The following is a 19217-nucleotide window of genomic DNA, read 5'->3' as shown; positions in this document are numbered from 1 at the left end:
ACATTGTGCGAGCATGTGTCAAAACGCGTTACTTCAACCCCCCCCTGCTCCAGACGTCACATGGTACCCTGACTCACTCCTCACTGGGAACGATTTCCCAAATGTCATATTGACAAAGTAATTTCGCAAAACGCCTTTCAGCGCGGCGTTTGATGCAAAGCGAGAGCGACGCATTGTGTGAGTTAAAGAAAAAAATACCCTTCCAGAAGGAAACAGATACGTAGAAACTCGATTGGATGTAAACTTATGTGATTACATAAACAATCTGTGTTTGCGAGTTGTCAGCGTTGTAATCGCATTTGAGGCCGGAGCCAAATATCCGTTAACAGTACAGGAGACTCGTGTGAGCGCTAACCGCCACTGTGATAAATGACATGCTAACAGTAATCGGTGAGGCGTTCAAGTCAAGTGAAAGAATTGATTCATGTCTGACTAGACTTGGAAGTGCTGAAAGTTTACATCTAAATTCATGAATCGGCTCTGAAACGAAAAACTTCTGCAGCATCTGGAGATGTGACGCTAGCCGAGTTAGCGGCGTCCGTTTCTTCTACCGATGACGACTTTGCTCCGTCTTCTTTAAAAGATGATTTTTTTCTTCCAGAGATCCGATGATTGAACTGTCCGATTAGACTTCATGTGAGACATCCTGTGAGGATAAACCATCTTACAGAAGTTCACCATAAATGGAAATAAAGCTAACGACTGACCCGCCTGAGTCCGAAAGGGCTGCTCACACTTTTCCCTCCAGCTGTAAAAGTGTCAATCACTGCAGCCTGTTTCACTGATGCATGCAAAATATAGCGACCCATAAAGATTATTAATGTGTCCAGCAGGTGATTTTATGGCTCCAAGGCCGTCAGACAATATGAAAGATTTAGATTAATCTGTGTTATAACCCTTCGACATTAAATATAGTGGCTGTGTGTGATGCATTCGACCGAGGACATCATTCTTGGAGTTGAGAATATTTTATTAATGGTGCATGTATTTGCTGCTCACACAAACCATAAAGCTGCAATAACAGATTTTACGGCCACCTGGGGGCAGTGGAGCCGGCTATAAAAAAAAAGAGCGCTGACGTATTATCGCCTTATAAAGCTGACGTAGAGAATTTAAGTCGGATTCATTCAGTCGCTTATTTACACGTCCGACAGATGGGCGTTAAGTTTTACAGGCCCAAAACACTACACCTAAACTACCCACGATGAGTCTGACTTTGAATTTGTTTGTTGATTTTGGTTTGCTAAGCTAACCATGGCTAAAGTTAGCTCGCGAACATTATTAGTTCACTTTTTTTTTTCTTCCATTTATTGGATGGATCGGATTCCAATCGTATCTTATTCCCACATCTTTCGTTAGCCGAGAGGCTAAATCCGCATTAGCGACTTTTTTACGCCGGGAGCTGTTATCCCAAAATTACTTTTTAAAGATTAGTTGACGTTAAAGTGCTTCTCCGCGGTTTCCGTGATCACTAATGGATCTGCCGTTTTTAATTTTAACACAGATAATTTCACTTTCATGAAGAGCGATGATGAGTTTTTCTTGTTCATTACGTTTTGATGTGGTTTAAATAATAATAATAAAAGAAGAGTTAACGCATAGTAGGTTCGTTTAGCCTTAAATGAACCAGACAACGTGGCTCCGACTGTGACGTCCAGGTCCCAGAATTCATTACTGGATGGACCCTGATGACTTTGTCCTCAAATCCACCCCATTAGGAGCGTTAAAGCGAACCCTGGATGGACGTTTATTTCATCCACCATCAACCAGGAGCTGTGACCTCCGTTCAGGTTGACAAGGCTAAGCCCTCGTCGGCATCACAACACGTTATGAAATGCTGTTTATTTGAGAGAGTGGGATCGGTTTGAGGTAGAAGTTACACACACACACACACACACACACACACACACACACACACACACATCTGGAGCGTCGAGTTCGGGACATTTCAGATCTAGAGATGGATGTCGAAGTAGGAAATGAAGCCAACGAAGGATGAGTTAATCAGAACGACGCCAGAGACGTGTCCGTGTCAGCGAGGGCTTGTTTGAGTGAGTGGAGTGTGTGTGTGTGTGTGTGTGTGTGTGTGTGTGTGTGTGTGTGTGTGTGTGTGTGTGTGTGTGTGTGTGTGTGTGTGTGTGTGTGTGTGTGTATGTGCTCAAGGCACTACTTATCCAACAGAATGAAAACAAGTCAGAACGTGCTTTCATGGTTCACCTGTCCTGGCAGCGCTGTTACACAATCCTTGCTCGGTTAAAGACACACACACACACACACACACACACACACACACACACACACACACACACACACACACACACACACACAAACACACAGTAAAATGCGATGAAAACAACACCAACCTTAAGTTTCCACAACTTAAAAGTTGAACTCACATTTATTCGTGTAGGTAGTTGTGGTATTGACGGGTGTGCGTTAGCTTTGCGTAACTAATGACTCACTCTCTTACGCGTTAAAGACTCACCGATGCGGGACTCACAGTTTCACAAGTGGAAATTTCGTGACTCCTTGGAGTTGATCAGTTGTGACACTGATGGAACTGATGGAGGTGAAAAATTTCCTGTCGTTCCTAAACTGATATGTAACCAGGATGTTCCCCGTCAGGTGAAGATGACACATCCACCACAAAACACCATCAGTGGACTTAACTTCTGATGGAGCGACAGGACTGTGTGTCGTAACGCCAAAGAAGCTACATACCTGTCTCATTCCATCCATCATCTGGTAGACAATCATCTCGTCTTCAGCTGCTTGGAGACTATCTGTTGGAGACTATCCCAGCTCGCTACCAACATCTACCAAAGGTCTGCCAACCTTTGGTAGTCTACCCTAACCCTAACCCTACCAACTCTCTCAAATAACATCTACCAAAGGTCTACCAATGCTTCCTGGTCCTGACCAACATTCCGTACCCTCAGATTAAATTCTCTAATAGGATTTTGTTTTTTGGGTATTTGGGCTGGTAGAGTTGGGGTGATTTGGGAGCGCTAGACCCGCCTGAGCCCCTCATATCTCCAGAGATGACCATAGCTTACTGTAGCATCTCTAAACCTCCTGCATTCCCATTGGTTGGAAAAAACAAATGAGGACAACTCATCTCGGAGAGCATCCATATACATCAGCGTCCCAGGAGGTCCCCTGGAGGCTGCCAACAGACCATCCAGCTGTTGCACCAGTTGTGTGGTAAACACCGTGAGGATTAGCCCTTGCTCTTAAGCCGGGAGATAATGATTTTAAAATGGCCCAAGGTCAGAGGTCGCTGGCAGTGTCCTGTTCCGTAGGCGGTATAATATGCTCCCTGTGTCGTGCCTGCTCTGGCGGCGCCCGAGTATCCGTCATCACAACACAACTGCCAGGCTCAGGAATGAAAATGTGATGCTAAACGGTAGTATGTACGAGCAAAGGGAACACGTATGACATGGGAGGATGGGTGAGCGTGACCCCAAAGGCATCCTTAAAGCTCCAGTGTTTGATTCGCACCAGGTTGTAAGAGATAGATTAAATGGGTTAGCTTTCCCATAACTTAGCAACAGCTCGCGACTTTTAGCATTTTTATTGCATATGCCTAAGGTCAAAATGTTGAATTCAGGGGTGTCGCGGGATGTTACAGTCTCTGACTGCCTTGTCTATATTTACCGTTGCTGTGGTGGGTTTATGGCGATTCCAAACGTTTCCAAACCCAACATGCCTCCACCGACATGACTCTTTGTCGTGTCCACTTCCTGCTTCCAGCGGTCGGGACTCGACTCGCTCTCGAGCAAACATCTTTCTGTTGAATGAGTCTCCTGCTCCCCCCCCCACCCCCCACGGGGGGGGAAAGCGTCGCGGGGGCATGCATATTCATGATGCATGTACTGTCTTGTTCCAGCTACAGGCTGGAGAGCATGTGGGCCGCAAACCCAGTGCATGATGGGATGGCGGAGAGAACGATGGACGAGTAACGCCGGCAGGAGAATGCATCTTTTTTTTTTAAGAGTGATCGCTGAAAGCCAAGACGTTTTAGGTGTGGAGGGGCGGGGGGGGGGGGGGGGGGCAAATCCATAATGCAGGGGCAGCACCTGCAAGAACACACACATCTCTTTCTGTAACACACACACACACACACACACACACACACAGCATGTAAGGCTGTGGATGCGGTGGTGCGAGGTGCAGAGCGGGGGCCCCTCTTGGGGCCGAGGGTCTTTGTTCCTCTTTCACGGGCTCTGCTTCGCTCTCATGATGGCCCCATTGTCCGGGCTTCCAGCGGACCCAGGGGCCATTCAGACCCGCTGATAAAGCCCCCTTTCACAAAACCGAAGCAGGGGAACAAGGAGGGAAGGAGGGAGAATGGAGAGAAGACGGCCGTGATGGAAGTGTGGAAAGGCAAAGGAGATAGGAGGGAGAGGAGCGGAGAGGGTTAAAGGCAGGGGAGGAAGGTTACGATGGGAGGTGGGGGGGGGGGGCGGCTTTCAGGGGTAAAACTCCATCGGTTAGAAGAAAAGAAAAATGACTAATCGGATTGAAGTGGAACATTCCAAAGTTGATTATCTCGATCACTTCTCAGATTAGCCGTCAGGCTAAAGCCGATGCTATCCCGTTAGCGAACGCTGCGTGCCCCCGAAACGGTTTCCATCGCTCCGGTTATTTTTTTTGTGGTTTTTTTTTTTGCCCCCGTTTAAGGAGAGCTTGACGCACACAACTCAACAAAACACTACTTATGTAATTATGCAGATTTATTTATTTATGGCGTTGCTAGGCAACCGAAACCAAACAGTTCCCTTTTTCTGCTCGGAAAAACAGGCAAAAAATAATAAAAAAAATAAAAAGAGGTGACCGCTGTCATGCCGAGCCGGAGGCGACGCCGCTGAGAATGTCACCCAGCGTTCGGTCGGGGTTTGGCCTCGCGGCGGCCTCTCTACCCCCCACCCCCCCGTCTGCCCTTCTCGCCTCGGCTGGATGACAAGGGGGGAGCGGTTGAGCGCGCATCATGTGTTTTTCACCAGCTCGGGAAAAAACACACAAGCAGAAAGCATCCAGAGGTGGTGAACGGTAGCCACAGGAAGCGGCGGAGACAAGCCGCAGGCGATGGGGGGGGGGGGGGGCAGCTGCTCCATAAATCCAGTCACCTTTAAGAGTAAAGATCACCCCTACCCTCGATGATGGACGTAGGATTTCATGAACCCTCGTGATGCAGATGCATCAACGGAGGAGACGCTGACGTAAGCCCGTCGGGATTGTTTCGCGTCAAAGCTAAGAAGCGTTAGCGCTCTAGCGTCCGGGTCGGGTAAAAACACGGTTGGACGTGAAGAAGAAGAGTCCTCTGAGGACGAGCTGCTCCAGCATGGAGATGGAAGTAGATGACATTCCAGATAAATCAAAGCCGGCGACTCGCGTTGACATCTTTTTGGGACTTCTTTAAAAGCTTGAGCGGCGACCACATCTGTGAGCGAAAGCTAACACATTGCTTCGCTCGTACTCATCAGAGGCGAGGTATTTGAGGTCAAGATGAAAACCTTTGTGCAATGTTAAAAATGTTTAGTAATGATTGCAAAACACCCCCGAGGAGTCTCCGAGTGCCAAAGCCATCAACCCCATCAGAGAGAGTCTGGAAACCGGCGTCCACGCAGGTCCAGTTCAGACGGGAGATTTAAGAGGCGTCGAGAATAGAGCCGAGCAATCATGTAAGCTAAAGAGAGACATTTGCATAAATCCTTACGCAAATAGACGCCGTCTGCAAAAAAAAAAAAGGAAGAAACCTCCGCCGCTCAGACTGGGGTAAAAATATCCGTTTTGTGAATGGACAGGGGGTTGCAGATCCATAGGTTAGTAATTACAGGCGTGCTGGATAGGAGGGGGGAGAGACAGGAAGCGATGAAGCTGAGCGGCGAGTAAAAAGCCACAGGGAGGATATGTTTTTAGAGCAGACGTGGATGTGTTCGGGACTTCCATCCGCAAAGCAACGGGCAACGTGACAAAACAACAAGGACGGGGAAAACAAGAGATGTTGGACGGGAGAGGGGAAGGATGGGGGTGGAGAGAGAGACCAAAGACGGCAAACGCTCAGTGTCGTCCTGATGTCGGGGTTTTAAAATGGAATAATCGACGAATGAGACCTGGAAGTTAAAAGTAGGCCTCGATAAAGGGAGGTTTAAGGAGATAGGGGAAGTCAAAGGAGGAAGAGGAGGAGGAGGAGGGAGAGTGACGGAGCAGGAGGCGTAGGTTAAGTACAAATTTGGAGCCACACAAGCCAACCACACTCTGAAACACTGTAATTTGGATTTTCCTAGAATAGCCAGAAAACGAGGGAGAGAGGAGGGACGGAATAACATAAACTCTTTAGCAGCACGCAACAGCAACACACTCCCAGTCGTCATATCTCACACTCACACACACACACACACACACACACACATTTATGTCATGTATTTAAAGGTGCGTGAATACGCAACGCCGTCGGGATGATGGATGCAACTCTTCCCACATGTGCAGTAAATTTGTAACAGCAGCCAGGAGCCTGTTTTCAGTTGAAAACTCACAAGTATAGAAGCAACTTATTTTACAAGGACTGTATTTCACTGTGAAGCCTGAATGGTGCTCAGTAGAACCGTTCCTCTGCCAAGGACAAACAGTCGTTCCATTCAACCCTTATCCAGAATCAGACTAATAGTCTTGGAGCTCTACTTTCACGGTTCTGGATTTGGAGCAGCCAAACGGTTTGTTTTCATCGAGATCCAGATTTTATTCTCTGACACAATAAACAAGATCTTCCTGATTTTGCTCCTTTATCCAGATCAGAGCCAAATAAAAAGGTTGATTCTGGCCTGAAAGCTTCATGGAAATCCGTTGAGTAGTTTTCTGACCATGGGTGGATCCAGGGTGTCAGCTCAAATCTGATTGGCCTGTTGCTGGTCTTGTTTTTTTGTTTGTTTGTTTTTGGTGGAGCCTCAGACATGTCTTGTAACCATAGTGACATCCTTCATGTGGGAGTCAAGCTTTCAAAGTGAAGATGATTGATGACCGTGAGAATCTTATTTCTAAGTGAGATTGATCAATTTGTTGTGACCTGAAGGCAACTTGAACAAGACTGGCCAAACCCTAACCCTAACCCCAACCTGAACCCCAAACCCAAACCCTAGCCGTAAACCTGACCCGAACCTGAACCCTAATCCCAAACACAACCCCAACCTGAACTCTAACCCCGACCCTAATCTGAAATTTAACCCTAACCTGAACCCCAAACCCAAACTCTAGCCTCAACCCTGACCCAAACCTGAACCCTAACTCTAACCTAAACCTGAACCCATACCCAAACCCTAACCATAACCATAACCATAACCATAACCATAACCATAACCCTGACTCTAACATTCACCTTAACCCGGACACTACCCTTAGTTCTAACCCTAACCTTTACCCAAACTCTAACTCCAACCCCAATCCCAACCTGAATACATACCCAAACCCAAACCCTAGTCCTGATCATAACCCAAACCTGAACCCTAACCCTGACTCTAACCCAAACCCTTAACGTAACCTTGACCATGAGCCTAACCCTACAGAAGCTATATGATCATCATCATCATCATCATCATCATCATCATCATCATCATCATCATCATCATCATCATCATCATCATTCTTCTTCCGCATTATCCAGAGTCGGGTCACGGGGGCAGCAGCTTTAACAGGGAACCCCAAACTTCCCTTGGCGTCATCAACCAGGTCTGACTGGGGGTTCCTCAGGCGTTCAATATCAGATGTTCAATATCAGTTTCTGTTAACTCGTGAAAGTCTGTTTACTTAGTACACCATGTAGCTAAATCTATCTAGTTTAGCTAATATGGAAAATATAGTGGTCTGGCTGCAGTTTAAGTTAGAAGCAAAAAAATAATAATAATAAAATATACGTATTTACAGAGAGGTCAACACATATTTAATCATTTTGCTTAACCCCACTGTGAAACCGATCCAGATCTTAAGTTTAGATTTATGTTAACATCAGCCTTTCGTTAGCGTTTGGATCCACGCCACCTTTTTGATGTAAGTCTAAAATAATGTGCAAACAATCATATTCTGGGATGGAAATCTGAAATCAATCATATGGTGTTTGAAAGAAAACGGAAAATCAAAGCAGCTGTGACGTTTTGATTGGTTCCGTCCGGTTCTATAAGTGTCGTCCGATCCTCACGGTATCAATGGATCCGCACCTACGACCACATGGACTCACGTACCAAACAGGTATCACCATCGACGGGGTTTAATAACGGCAGCCATGAGATGGCTAACAGCACGCAATCGTGCCTCTTCTTCTTCCTCCTCTTCCTCTTGATCTTAATTGCAGTCGGCAAACATTACGGCGCGTTACCTCCGTAAGGTCATTGATGAGTGAACGCTTTCGTATCAGCGTCCGCGTGAGCAACACAACTGCGCAGCAGCCCGTGGAAAGCACGCCAGAGGAATGTACTCCAGCATGAAGCCATTAGCTATAGCTTATCTATTCCATATTAGCAACCATCGGTTGATTAGCATACGACTGATTTGACGGTCGAAACTGGAATGTAGAAAGTTTGGGGGAGATCGTAATCGTAGCTATCTACGTGTTTGTTAATGTCTCTTAGGTTTCACAGCGTCGTCCGTGGCCGCGTGGCAGCGAACGCTCGACGTGAACGAAGAAAGGAATGTCATTCAGTTTTTTAGTCGTGTTAAACGTTAAACATAAAAATATATTTTAAAAAAAATCACATTTTCAATCTGCGTGATTGATTTATTCTGGTGATTTCCATGTTTTTCTTGCTGTGGTCATTGTTTTTCTCTGCTGTAACCAATCACGTCACGCGCGCCCAGTAACTAATACACGGCGCTCTTCCCCTGAACAGCTGAAACCAATGATCTCCTCAGCGGCAGCGGTGTCACGGCTGATTTATGAGTTTGCATTCGACACTTGTGCACGGGCCTGAGACGCACCACACACAGCGAGGCGCTCATTATTCATCTGTGTTGAGCTCACGTCTCCATCAAAGACACTTCCAGCCACATGTCGCATCAGCGCTAATATTTCTTAGACCTCTCTACGGCGGCTTTACTTGCAGCTTTACTTCATTATCACATAGGAAATGAATGTAGAAGCAACATTTTTGACCTGAAGGTAATCTCTATTCTTACCCTGCATGGAAAACCTTCATTTATTACGGTCCGTTGTTGCGATTAAAGTGCCCTTGAGCAAGTTAATACAGTGTAATGATGTTGGGTTGTGGGTTAATGAGGCAGCGGCGGAAGCTAACAGCGATGGTCGTTCGTTCAGGTATCATCGCGCAGAAAGAAAAACAAGAATCAGTTGGAATTTACTGTCGCATTAGTGATGCGAGAGGCAATTGTTTCCTGCGCAGCGCATCATTACAGTCAGTTCATTAGGAAGATTTGTTTGAAGCATCTGTTCAGCGAGTCGAGAGGCGTTTGAGCGGATCTGACATCTGAGTCGTCCGACCCGAGCTGAAATACGATGAAGAATGACGTCCGAATTAATCCCGATAAAAAGACGCCATTTGCAAAATGAATCCTGAAATAACGGCAAACCTGGGTTTCCGACCACAATTCGTTCCTGAAGGCTGTTCCAACGGCGATTTGTTCAAATTCCAAATACATTTTTCCCATTACAAATAATGTAAATGGTCTGAATCCGTTCCAAGACACTGCAAAACGACCTTTTTTCAACATAATATGTTATTTCATGATGTAATTTATATATCAAATTGTATAGTAATGTAAAAAATGTAAAAGAAAGAAGCAAAGACGAGAAAGAAATAAAGAAAAACATCGACTTTAATCAGGTTAGCCTAAGGTACGAGTTACCGTCGTCTTTTGGACAGAAGTTTACGGTACCGTAACTCGTAACATGGGCAATGGAACGAATTAAGGGAAAAATTATTGAATAAACTAAAATAAAAAGCAGATTACCGTCACGTTTTCTCTCGCTTTTTCTCTTACTTGGCGACGAGAAAAAGCCGTTTGTTTCACGTTCGACTTCCAAATTTTGTCCGACTTCTAGGATAAAAAAATTCCGAACTTTTTGGTCGAATTCCGATTCGTTCGATGTCTAAAGCGTTCGAAAACCAAGGTTTGCTTGTACCTCCTAGTAAATAAAACATTGGGTGTTACATGTGCACCATAACATTATTATTATTAATCAATAAGGTAGGAAATGGGGTGGGGTTACCTACCTTCCGATTTTTGGTATATATATAAATATAAATATATAAATTTTGCTCATGATTTCACTGTGATGTGCTTTTCTTTTTTTTTCTTTTTTTTAATGTGTTTGTTTGTTTTCATTTTAACCCCCCCGGTTCCTACTGTGAATTAATAATTGAGTCATCTTCTCACTCGCTGAGCGTATCGCAGCACATTGGCGCCAAAAAAATGACTAACAGCGTAAATGAACTGACAAGGAAATGATCCCAGAATAATTCATCCCTTCGAATGCGATGTTCTCTTTTGTCAAGTTGTTTTTAGCGCCCGATAATCACTGAGCTAATCTCTTTATGTTCACGTATAATAGAGGTCGCTTTTTTAACGCTGTAAATACAGAAAACCCCGATTTAATGTATTCTGAGTGTCGTCCTGTATTCATTAAGACGAGTGTGGTCGATCCACCGCTGCATGCGTTGGCTTTCATCCGTCTGACCTCTGCTGCATTAACATCTCATTACGAGTCGGACGCGGAACGAGAACGGCGAACGGCGCTGGAAGCGGCCGCCGCCGCTGCCGTCGGGTCTCCTCGCCGCTGCAGCAGGTCAAGCAGAAGAAGTAGGTCAGCGGTGGATTCAAACTGGGTCACGTCGGCCTACCGCTGATGGCCCTTGGGGCAGAGAATTGTGGGTATTAAGTGCACCGCCGTCCTCATTAACCAACAATAATTTTCAGGCGGGGATTATCGCCCTATGATCCCGCTGTGGGTGACTTAACCTCGGTGTCACTTTGACTGTTGGGACTAAAGACTTGTGCAAAGATGGGAAGGGATTAGGATTAATTTACATTTTTAGAAACAAGACCTTTTCACCGAATCTCTAAAGGTCACCGGTTGGGTAACGTTCAAGATGTAAATCATCAATATCGCTCGCAGCCAATTGGATTTCCGATTCTTTTAATCACGTTTTGGGGCAGGAAACAATTAAGGTCGTGTTGGAACTATGGATTGTGTTTCCGCACGAAACCCAGACTGAACCCAGAAATAAGTTCATGTAGGGCCTCGATTTTTTTTATTTTACCATCTTTGAGCTGAAAAATTAAAACATTTGTGTGTCTGTGTGATGAATACAGAGCTAGCGACTGCTAACTGCTAACTGTTCTAGTAGACACAACACTCCTTTCATACATATTTAATACATTTTTTTGACAAGTTAATGAGATATTTCAAATTCTGAGGAATTTTTTTACAATTTTTTTATTTTTTATTTTTATTTTTTTACAAGCTGGCTGTTTCCCTGAAGCTAAGCTAACAATTAGCAGATTTATAGCGGGAAATAAGAGTGATAACAATCCTCTCATCTAAATCTCACAAAGAAAAGAAGATTTTTTTCCCCTTTTTTTAAACTTTAATTCCAAAGGATTTTTGGAAGCTAATAATCCTGGGCGGCGTCTATTTCGAGTTTTGCATCCAGCTCGTCATTTCGACTTCCTGCTTTATTGTAAGGTGACTTCGCTCTTGACTTGCTTCAACATATTTGAGGCGTTTTATTACTGCGGCCATCTTCTTCTTGTTCTTCTTCTTCTCCTTCTTCTTCATGAGTCAGCCCATCAGAATAAACCGTGTCGCCACCAGCTATGTGTCATTACGTGTTCCCTGAGCTGTCCTTCCCAAAGAGAGTCGGCACATCTGTGATTTTCACCCATCGTTGGGTAAAACAAATAACCCTCAGGCGGCGGACGAGGCCTCGATCCGAGACGCCACCCAAATGATTCTCCGCTGGTTCGATGCGTAAACATGCTGGAGGTCCGGTTTCGCATCATCTGGGTTGTCACGACGACTCACGTCGATGGGTTTGATGCTATTGTTTAGTCCGGCGGTGTTTGGCAAGAGGACTAATTTTTTCCTCTTTTTGTCTTTCTCCTGCTTTTTCTGCTGTGATTACAGCAGGATCGTGTTCCGTAACCGAGGAAACCGTGTACGTTAAACAGACATGACATCCGCCCTAATTGTTACCGCTGATGCTTTGTTTCCACGTGGAGCATCTCTTTCCGACCGCATTATTTTGCTAGAAAGAATTTCACTTCTGAATGTGTTTGACGACGCCTGGAAATGCGCGTAAACGCACTCAGAGTAGCTTCAGAAAGGATTTTATGCAGCTTTGAGCCAAACGTCTGAGCTAATTACATTCGATCCAACGTTCTTCTCATCTCACATTTTGTCTGCTGCTAATAATAAAAAAGCCAACAAGCTTCAATGAAAGATTTTTATGTCCGAGCTCGAGGCGCTCAGGTGCGTTCGAGGCGCTTACAAACGCTGCTAGACACAACATTTCACGACACGCGCTTTGCACACGTTTTGAACACATGCCTGCATGCACGCATAATGTGTTTACATTGGGGGGGGGGGGCGTGCGATTCATTACCTATCCGTTTGAAACCGGATTCTCAGCATCAGATTTTTTTTGTCTTGCTTCTTGCCGCAGAGATTTCTAAACCGCCGCGACAAAAACGTGTTTCGTTTTTGGCAACGAAACCAAACTTTCCACATTTGAAAACTTCACCTCCAAACTTTTTCTCAAAGGTCACATCGCTGGCTTTCGTCCCGTCGCGTCTACACCCGACACTCGCGGAATCAGAATTGACAGATTGATCAAACCGGTTTGAAAAATCACTCATCTCAAATTTTTTATTTATTTATTTCCCCCCCCCGCCCGTTTGGCAAACCCTGTTTTCTGTCACTTCAGTGCAAAAAGAAATGATTTACAGGCTGATTCTCATCCAAACAACAACAAGAGCTCATTGTTCACCAGATCTCTGTGAGTACAACGGATCCCGCTGGAGATCCGGTGTCGTTTTTTCGTCCGGTTCTGATCCACGACTGTTTGGACGAACCTCCTTTCGGTGTTTTTGTGGTGCGTGGTGTTTGCGCTAACGCGGGCGAGTGTTTCGTTTCAAACATCTGTCGTGCGGTCGGCGTTCACACGAGAGACGCGATGTAGTGAAGCCGTGCATCTTGAAGCGCGATTCAGCGAGGGGTCACTGCATTCACGAGTGTTTCTGAACGCGACGGTCTTGTTTTCCTTCCAGCTTTTGCGCCGTTGCCTCCCCCCCCCCCCTGTCCCTGAACCTGTGTGCACATCTGTGTGTGTCCATCTATTTACACGCTTCCATCTGTTTTTCCCCCCATGCCAGCAGGAACACGCGTGTGTCGCGTCCCCCCCCCCCCCCGCCCCCTGTCTCCGTCATCCCGGCCTCCTCCTCCTCGTCGCCGCTGCTGCGTCTCCACATGTGCTGTGGCGTCTGCTAGCCATTAGCGACGCGGAGCGAGAAACGGAGTAATTAGGAATAAGTGCTCAAAGGTGCAAACCGTTGGGCCTCCCCCATAAGTTCCCCCTTTTCCCACAATCCTCCATTCTGAGGCCGCCATTCTCACCGCCGCGGCCCAACTTACCCAACGCGCACATCTCCACAAATAGAACCGGCGCTGCTAACAGGCGATGTGGGCACCCTGTGTTTTCAGAGGGAGTGCTGACTGGCCCTGGAGGGGGTTATTTTTACCGTGTGTGTGTGTGTGTGTGTGTGTGTGTGTGTGTGTGTGTGTGTGTGTGTGTGTGTGTGTGTGTGTGTGTGTGTGTGAGGAGTTCTGTTGGACTTCCAGGCAGGAGAGGTGCAGGAAATGCAACTCCAACCCCTCCACCGGTTCGAGTCCAGGAGGGAAAGTTCATCTCTGAACACTTTGTCGCGTGTCACGTGTGTGTGTTTATGCATGCATGCATGTGTGTGTGTGTTTATGCATGCGTGTGTGTGTGTGTACATTTCACTGTAACCAAATGCGGGTGGGCTTTCTCAGTGTGTTTGGGTGAAGGAGAGCTTGTCCGTGTGTTTGTTTGTAGGAGGGTTGTGTTTGTCTCCACTTCTAGGAAACAGGCTTTCCTTGGCAGAGCAGCCAGTCAGCAAATCTAGCATATCTCCCTGCTCCTCCTCTTCCTCCTCCAGCATCACCATCATCATCCTCAACCCCCCAGGAGAGAGGCAGGAAATCGATACGCCAGCATCCGTAAGCTGAGGTTTCTTTGGGCGTGAAACATCTGTCGCATACGAGCATGTGAGCATCCAAACAACACACACACACTGTGCACACATGTGTGTGTGTGTGTGTGTGTGTGTGTGTGTGTGTGTGTGTGTGTGTGTGTGTGTGTGTGTGTGTGTGTGTGTGTGTGTGTGTGTGTGTGTGTGTGTGTGTGTGTGTGTGTGTGTGTGTGGAGGTGGGGACTTCCCATCCCAGCTCATGACATCTTAATTCAGAGGCACCGGCGCGAATCGGAGTGGAAAAAAAGTGCAGAAACACCAAACAAACAAAGCAAAAAAGTTGAAATATGTGTCTTAATCTGTGTCCCCCCCACCCCCACCCCACCCCCACCCCACACCTAAAGCAGTTTGTGCTCCTGCCCAAGTCAAATAAAGATCGGGGAGGGGAATAAGTCAAAACATATTTGCATACGGTTGCAGTTCAGTCTGGTTGGTAAAAGTTGTTGAGAATGGACCTGAAGAGGAGCTGAATCACTACGGTAACACCCCCCCATCGCCCTCCCCATTGGCTGTAATCGCCAAAACATATAAACAAATCTGTGTGTTACGCATTGATTTAATGGAAACACACACACACACGGTGTGGATGCACTAAACCCCCCCCCCCCTATAAATTACAGTCGTCCCATCTGGGAGCATTAAGAAGCTGTTAATGAATAGGAGCTGCAGCCACAAGTGGAGCAGGGCAGATGGAAGAGGGAGGATGGGGGTGGGGGGGTTGAGGTGGTGGTGGTGGTGGGGGGGTCTGGGTAGCATCTGGGAGGCAGATATGTGTGCAGTCATGTCAAAGAGGAGTTTTTCAAAGTAAGACAACGTGCAACGCGAAACGCACCAATCACGGTGCATGTTTGCGTCATGTGACGATACATGCATCAGTATGGAGGGTGAACCCGCTAACCCCCCCACCCCACCCCCCACCCCCCGACGGGGCGGGAGTGAAGCGAAAGGGCACCCAGCCCCAGACGGACGACTCCATCTTATCTATAGGAGGTGTTGGAGGAGGCGTGGCAGCAGAAGGGCCGGTTATCTCAAGTGACCTTTTAATACCCCCCCACCCCACCCCCACCACCCGGCTCCTTTCACAATACCTCCACTGGCGGGCGTTCAAAGTGGACACATGGGTGATAAAACGGGGGGGCAGAAGTGTGCCTCCGAAGCAGAGACAAAGGACGCCACCTGTATGGTAATGCCCCCGCCGGGGCTTTTACAGAGGGATGGAGTGTGCCGTTCCTTCAGGAGGAGAAGGCCCCCGCCGGCTGTAAAACACAAGCAGAAGCCACAAATTGATTTTGGTCCAGAAGAAACAAGAACAATCTGGAGCGAGAAGCTTTATGGGGGGGGGGGGGGCGCGGCTGTAAAAATAGATTTTTTTTTTTCAGACAAAAACAATAAGAGGGACGGGGGGGGGGGGCATCTCGGACCTCTGAGTTCAGTAATGAGGAAGAGGAGACAGATACGACCAGAGGTGGTAAAATTCATTCTCCCCTCCTCTCTGTGGGTGATGGGGGCTTTGGGGGCGGCTGGTGCCACCCTCAATAAGGAGAAGGAGGGAAAATGGGGCAATAAAGTTCATTTCCTTACACTCCTTACACTGCATGATCGTAAGAAAGAGCGACTGGCGGCGTGGCCCCCCCCCGCCAGAGGGACGTCTGTTCATATGGAAAAGAGGAAGCGAGGTCAGAGGTCGTAAAAGTCGCCCCCGTCGACGCCTGGATTAATAAAGCAGAGTGTGGGCATGTGCCTCTGTCAATGGAGGGAGGGGTAATTACTACTGAGGCTCATTTTCTTCTGCGGAGGAGGTCAGCCTCTCTGGCTCGTTCTCCCATCATGCACTCTGGTTTTCCGCGCTATACCTCGTCGCCGTTTGCATCCGGAATTCTTTTCCGTCGTCGCTGACGTCACGTTTTATCGCAAAATTATTGTTTAAGACGGGAAGTTTAAGTTTAGCATTAGCGACGAGCTAATTCCTTGTGAGACGGGCCCGGTGGCGCTATTCTGGGCGTGCCGACAGCTGAGGTCTCTTTTTTTTTTACCACAATCCTCATCTTGGTGGTGGGGGTGGGGGGGGGGGTCCGGCGGCACCCCAGCAGTCAAACGCCATTCTTCCTAAGCTCCTGCGGGATCAGGTGCCTCCATCCGGCGGGAAACCGCCGCCGCCATTGAGGAACGGCGACCGAAAAACGCCGGAAAGGCTGTTTGTGTCAAAAAACGGGGGGGGAGGTGGGGGGGTAAACAGAGCCTCTGGGTGGTCCCCTGGTTCCGCTGACAGCAGAAGAGCCTCCTCTGGGTTCCGGGGCCCGTTTGTGGCCACGGAGCTGCCCTCATACATATTGAAGGGGGCTTTTGAGGAATCCACCAGTCCAGCCTCTCCTCAGGATTTACATCTGAGTGTCAGTCTGTCTTTCTTCTGTACTCCTCCATTCAGTTCTGTTTGTCTCACTCTCTCACACCTGCCCACTTTACTGCCCCCCCACCCTCCTCGTTTCTCACAACATATTTTTCTTTGCCGCATTTTTTTTTTTTTGCCTTGTTTTTTAGATTAAAACTCTTAACACCTTCCTACTTTAAATCTCTGCACACCCCCACTCCCCCCCTCCCACCCCCACCCCGACTAAGCATCCTCTTCTCTCCTGCATCTTTTACGGATATATTATTCTAAATCCTCTCCTTTTCCGCTCCGAATTACAGCCGTGATTCCGTTTCTGTGTTCTTTTCGTACCCAGGATGGACGCCCCCGCTTCATCCAGCATCAGCATATCTGCTAATTAAATCCTCCAAATTACTTGTCATTAATCAATTAATCAATGATCTCCTATGATCTCGCGCCAATATCTCTTCTTATGCTGACGACTCACTGGTGTATCTTCATTATCTGTGTGTCTGAACTCCTCCTCCTCCTCCTCCTCCATCTTTATCCGCATCACTCCATCCTCAGCCGCCTCTTATTGGTTCGGCTCCATCCTTCCTTCCGCTTCTCCACTGAATTCAGTTTCTCTGTGGGTTTTTTTTGTTTTTTTTAATTATTTTTTTATTATCAGCTCGCTTCTCCAGCCTTAATTCCAACCCGTCCTCCTTCACATCTCTATTATTAAACCTCCTGTAGCTTCTGTCACATGCAGAAGATCGACGATTACCTGCGAAACCTGAAAACCACCGTCGAGTAAAAAATAAAATAAAAAGATGCATGAAAACCTCCTGAAACTTTAAATTCTCTTCAACCTAATCACAGTTTAGCAAAGGAAACACATTCGTTAACAGCGGCCAAAAAAAGGTTTCCTCGCATAATTTATCACATGGGAAACATATTGTTGTTGCATCGCTGTGAAACTCTTTTTTTACTCTCCTCTCATCCATTTATTCATTTTGCATCTTCATCCTCTCCAGTGCATGTTTTATTTTTTTTTTTTTAGGCGCTTCACTCTCATCTCGCACGCCTCCTCACTTTTTGATTTCATTCTTGGTCTTACGCTCACGTTATCTAACATTGTGTTTGCATTTTTTTTTTTCTTCCTCGCTCCTCCTCCTCCTCCTCATCCGCCTCTTCCTCAGCTGCTCTTTGTCTCTGGGTTTTTTTGGCTCGGGATTGTGGGTAAGCAGGGATACATGTGTGTGTGTGTGGGGGGGTGCTTTCCTTGAATGAATATCTGCAGTAGCTCTCAGTCTATTCCAGGATTGGGGGGGGGGGGTCACCTCTAATATCTCAGCGACACACTGATCATTAGGTTGGGTTTACGCATAATCAAACCCTTCTTTGTGTATCAGGGATAATTACCCACCGCTAATTAGGAGCTGGCACTCACCACTTCATCTGTAACGCAACGGTTCCTCACTGATTACATTTGTTTGGCTTTAACATTTCTCCACCTAATCATTAACTTTTTTTTTTTTTTTTGCCCCCCAGGAAAAAAAAAAAAAGGGGAGGGGAGAATGAAAAACAACATTTAGCACCAGGAGCGTGCAAAAACATGACCTGTTCTCTTACATGTAGAGAGTTGCATGTAGAGATGGTGATGCATGCATCTATTTCATAATAGAAAAAAAAAGGGGGGGGGTAAATATGTGTAATGTTAATGAGACTAAACACTTCTATTTGATTGTAAAGAAAGAGCTCAGCAGCATCGACTAACAAAGGTGGACACAAAAAAAAAAAACCAGAGGAGGTCGGTGAAATGGGGCCGAGCACCCCTGAGTTCACACCACAGCAGCTCACTTATGTAAATACACAGTGGGATGTTGTTTGGGAATGGGAACATGATGATGGTCTGTCATTAAAGCTCGCAATTCGTATTCACGGCGGGCGAAGGAGCACAAACGCCTCTCCTTTAATGGTCATGCTGGAGCTGCAAAAAAACCTCTGCAGCCTGAAAAACGAGAAGGGAAATGTGTGCAAAATGTGTTAAAACCTGCACACACACACAAAAAAAAGACTGCAGGACAGGTTTCTGCATGAAGCAATGAAGGAGAAGGTTTTTTTATTTATAGATAATGCAAAGATTGATTTGATTTATGTTTTATGGGATCAGAGAAAGTCAAAGCTCTAAGGTATCATCTAACTCTGGTTGAAATGCTCGTGAAGGACAAAATTATGGACGGTTGAAACGTTTCCCTATCATTTTCCTATATCTGATTTTCATGCCACACAGCAGATGCATGCAGGGGCAAGGATTTTGGAAGCGTGTGCATGTTTTTTGGAGGATGTGGAAGAAGAAGATGAAATTCATGCATGTTTCTCAACCATTTCCTGCACCAAAAAAAACAAGCAAAATATGTTTTACTCATCCAGTTTTTTTGGTTTTTTTTTCAGCAGAGGTCTGGGCGTTTGGCTCCTGATGGAGTTTTTGACGGCGTGCTGAAAGCTTTTTTTTTTTTTTCCTGCAAAGACTGTCAATTGCATTGCGAATGACAATTATGTCGGTGGTCCTTTTCACCCTCTTATCTTC

The sequence above is a fragment of the Antennarius striatus genome, chromosome 14 (genome assembly GCF_040054535.1).
Source record: "Antennarius striatus isolate MH-2024 chromosome 14, ASM4005453v1, whole genome shotgun sequence".
NCBI classification, from domain to species: domain Eukaryota; kingdom Metazoa; phylum Chordata; class Actinopteri; order Lophiiformes; family Antennariidae; genus Antennarius; species Antennarius striatus.
The sequence above is the reverse complement of the archived record's forward strand: the minus strand, read 5'-3'. Positions refer to the sequence as shown.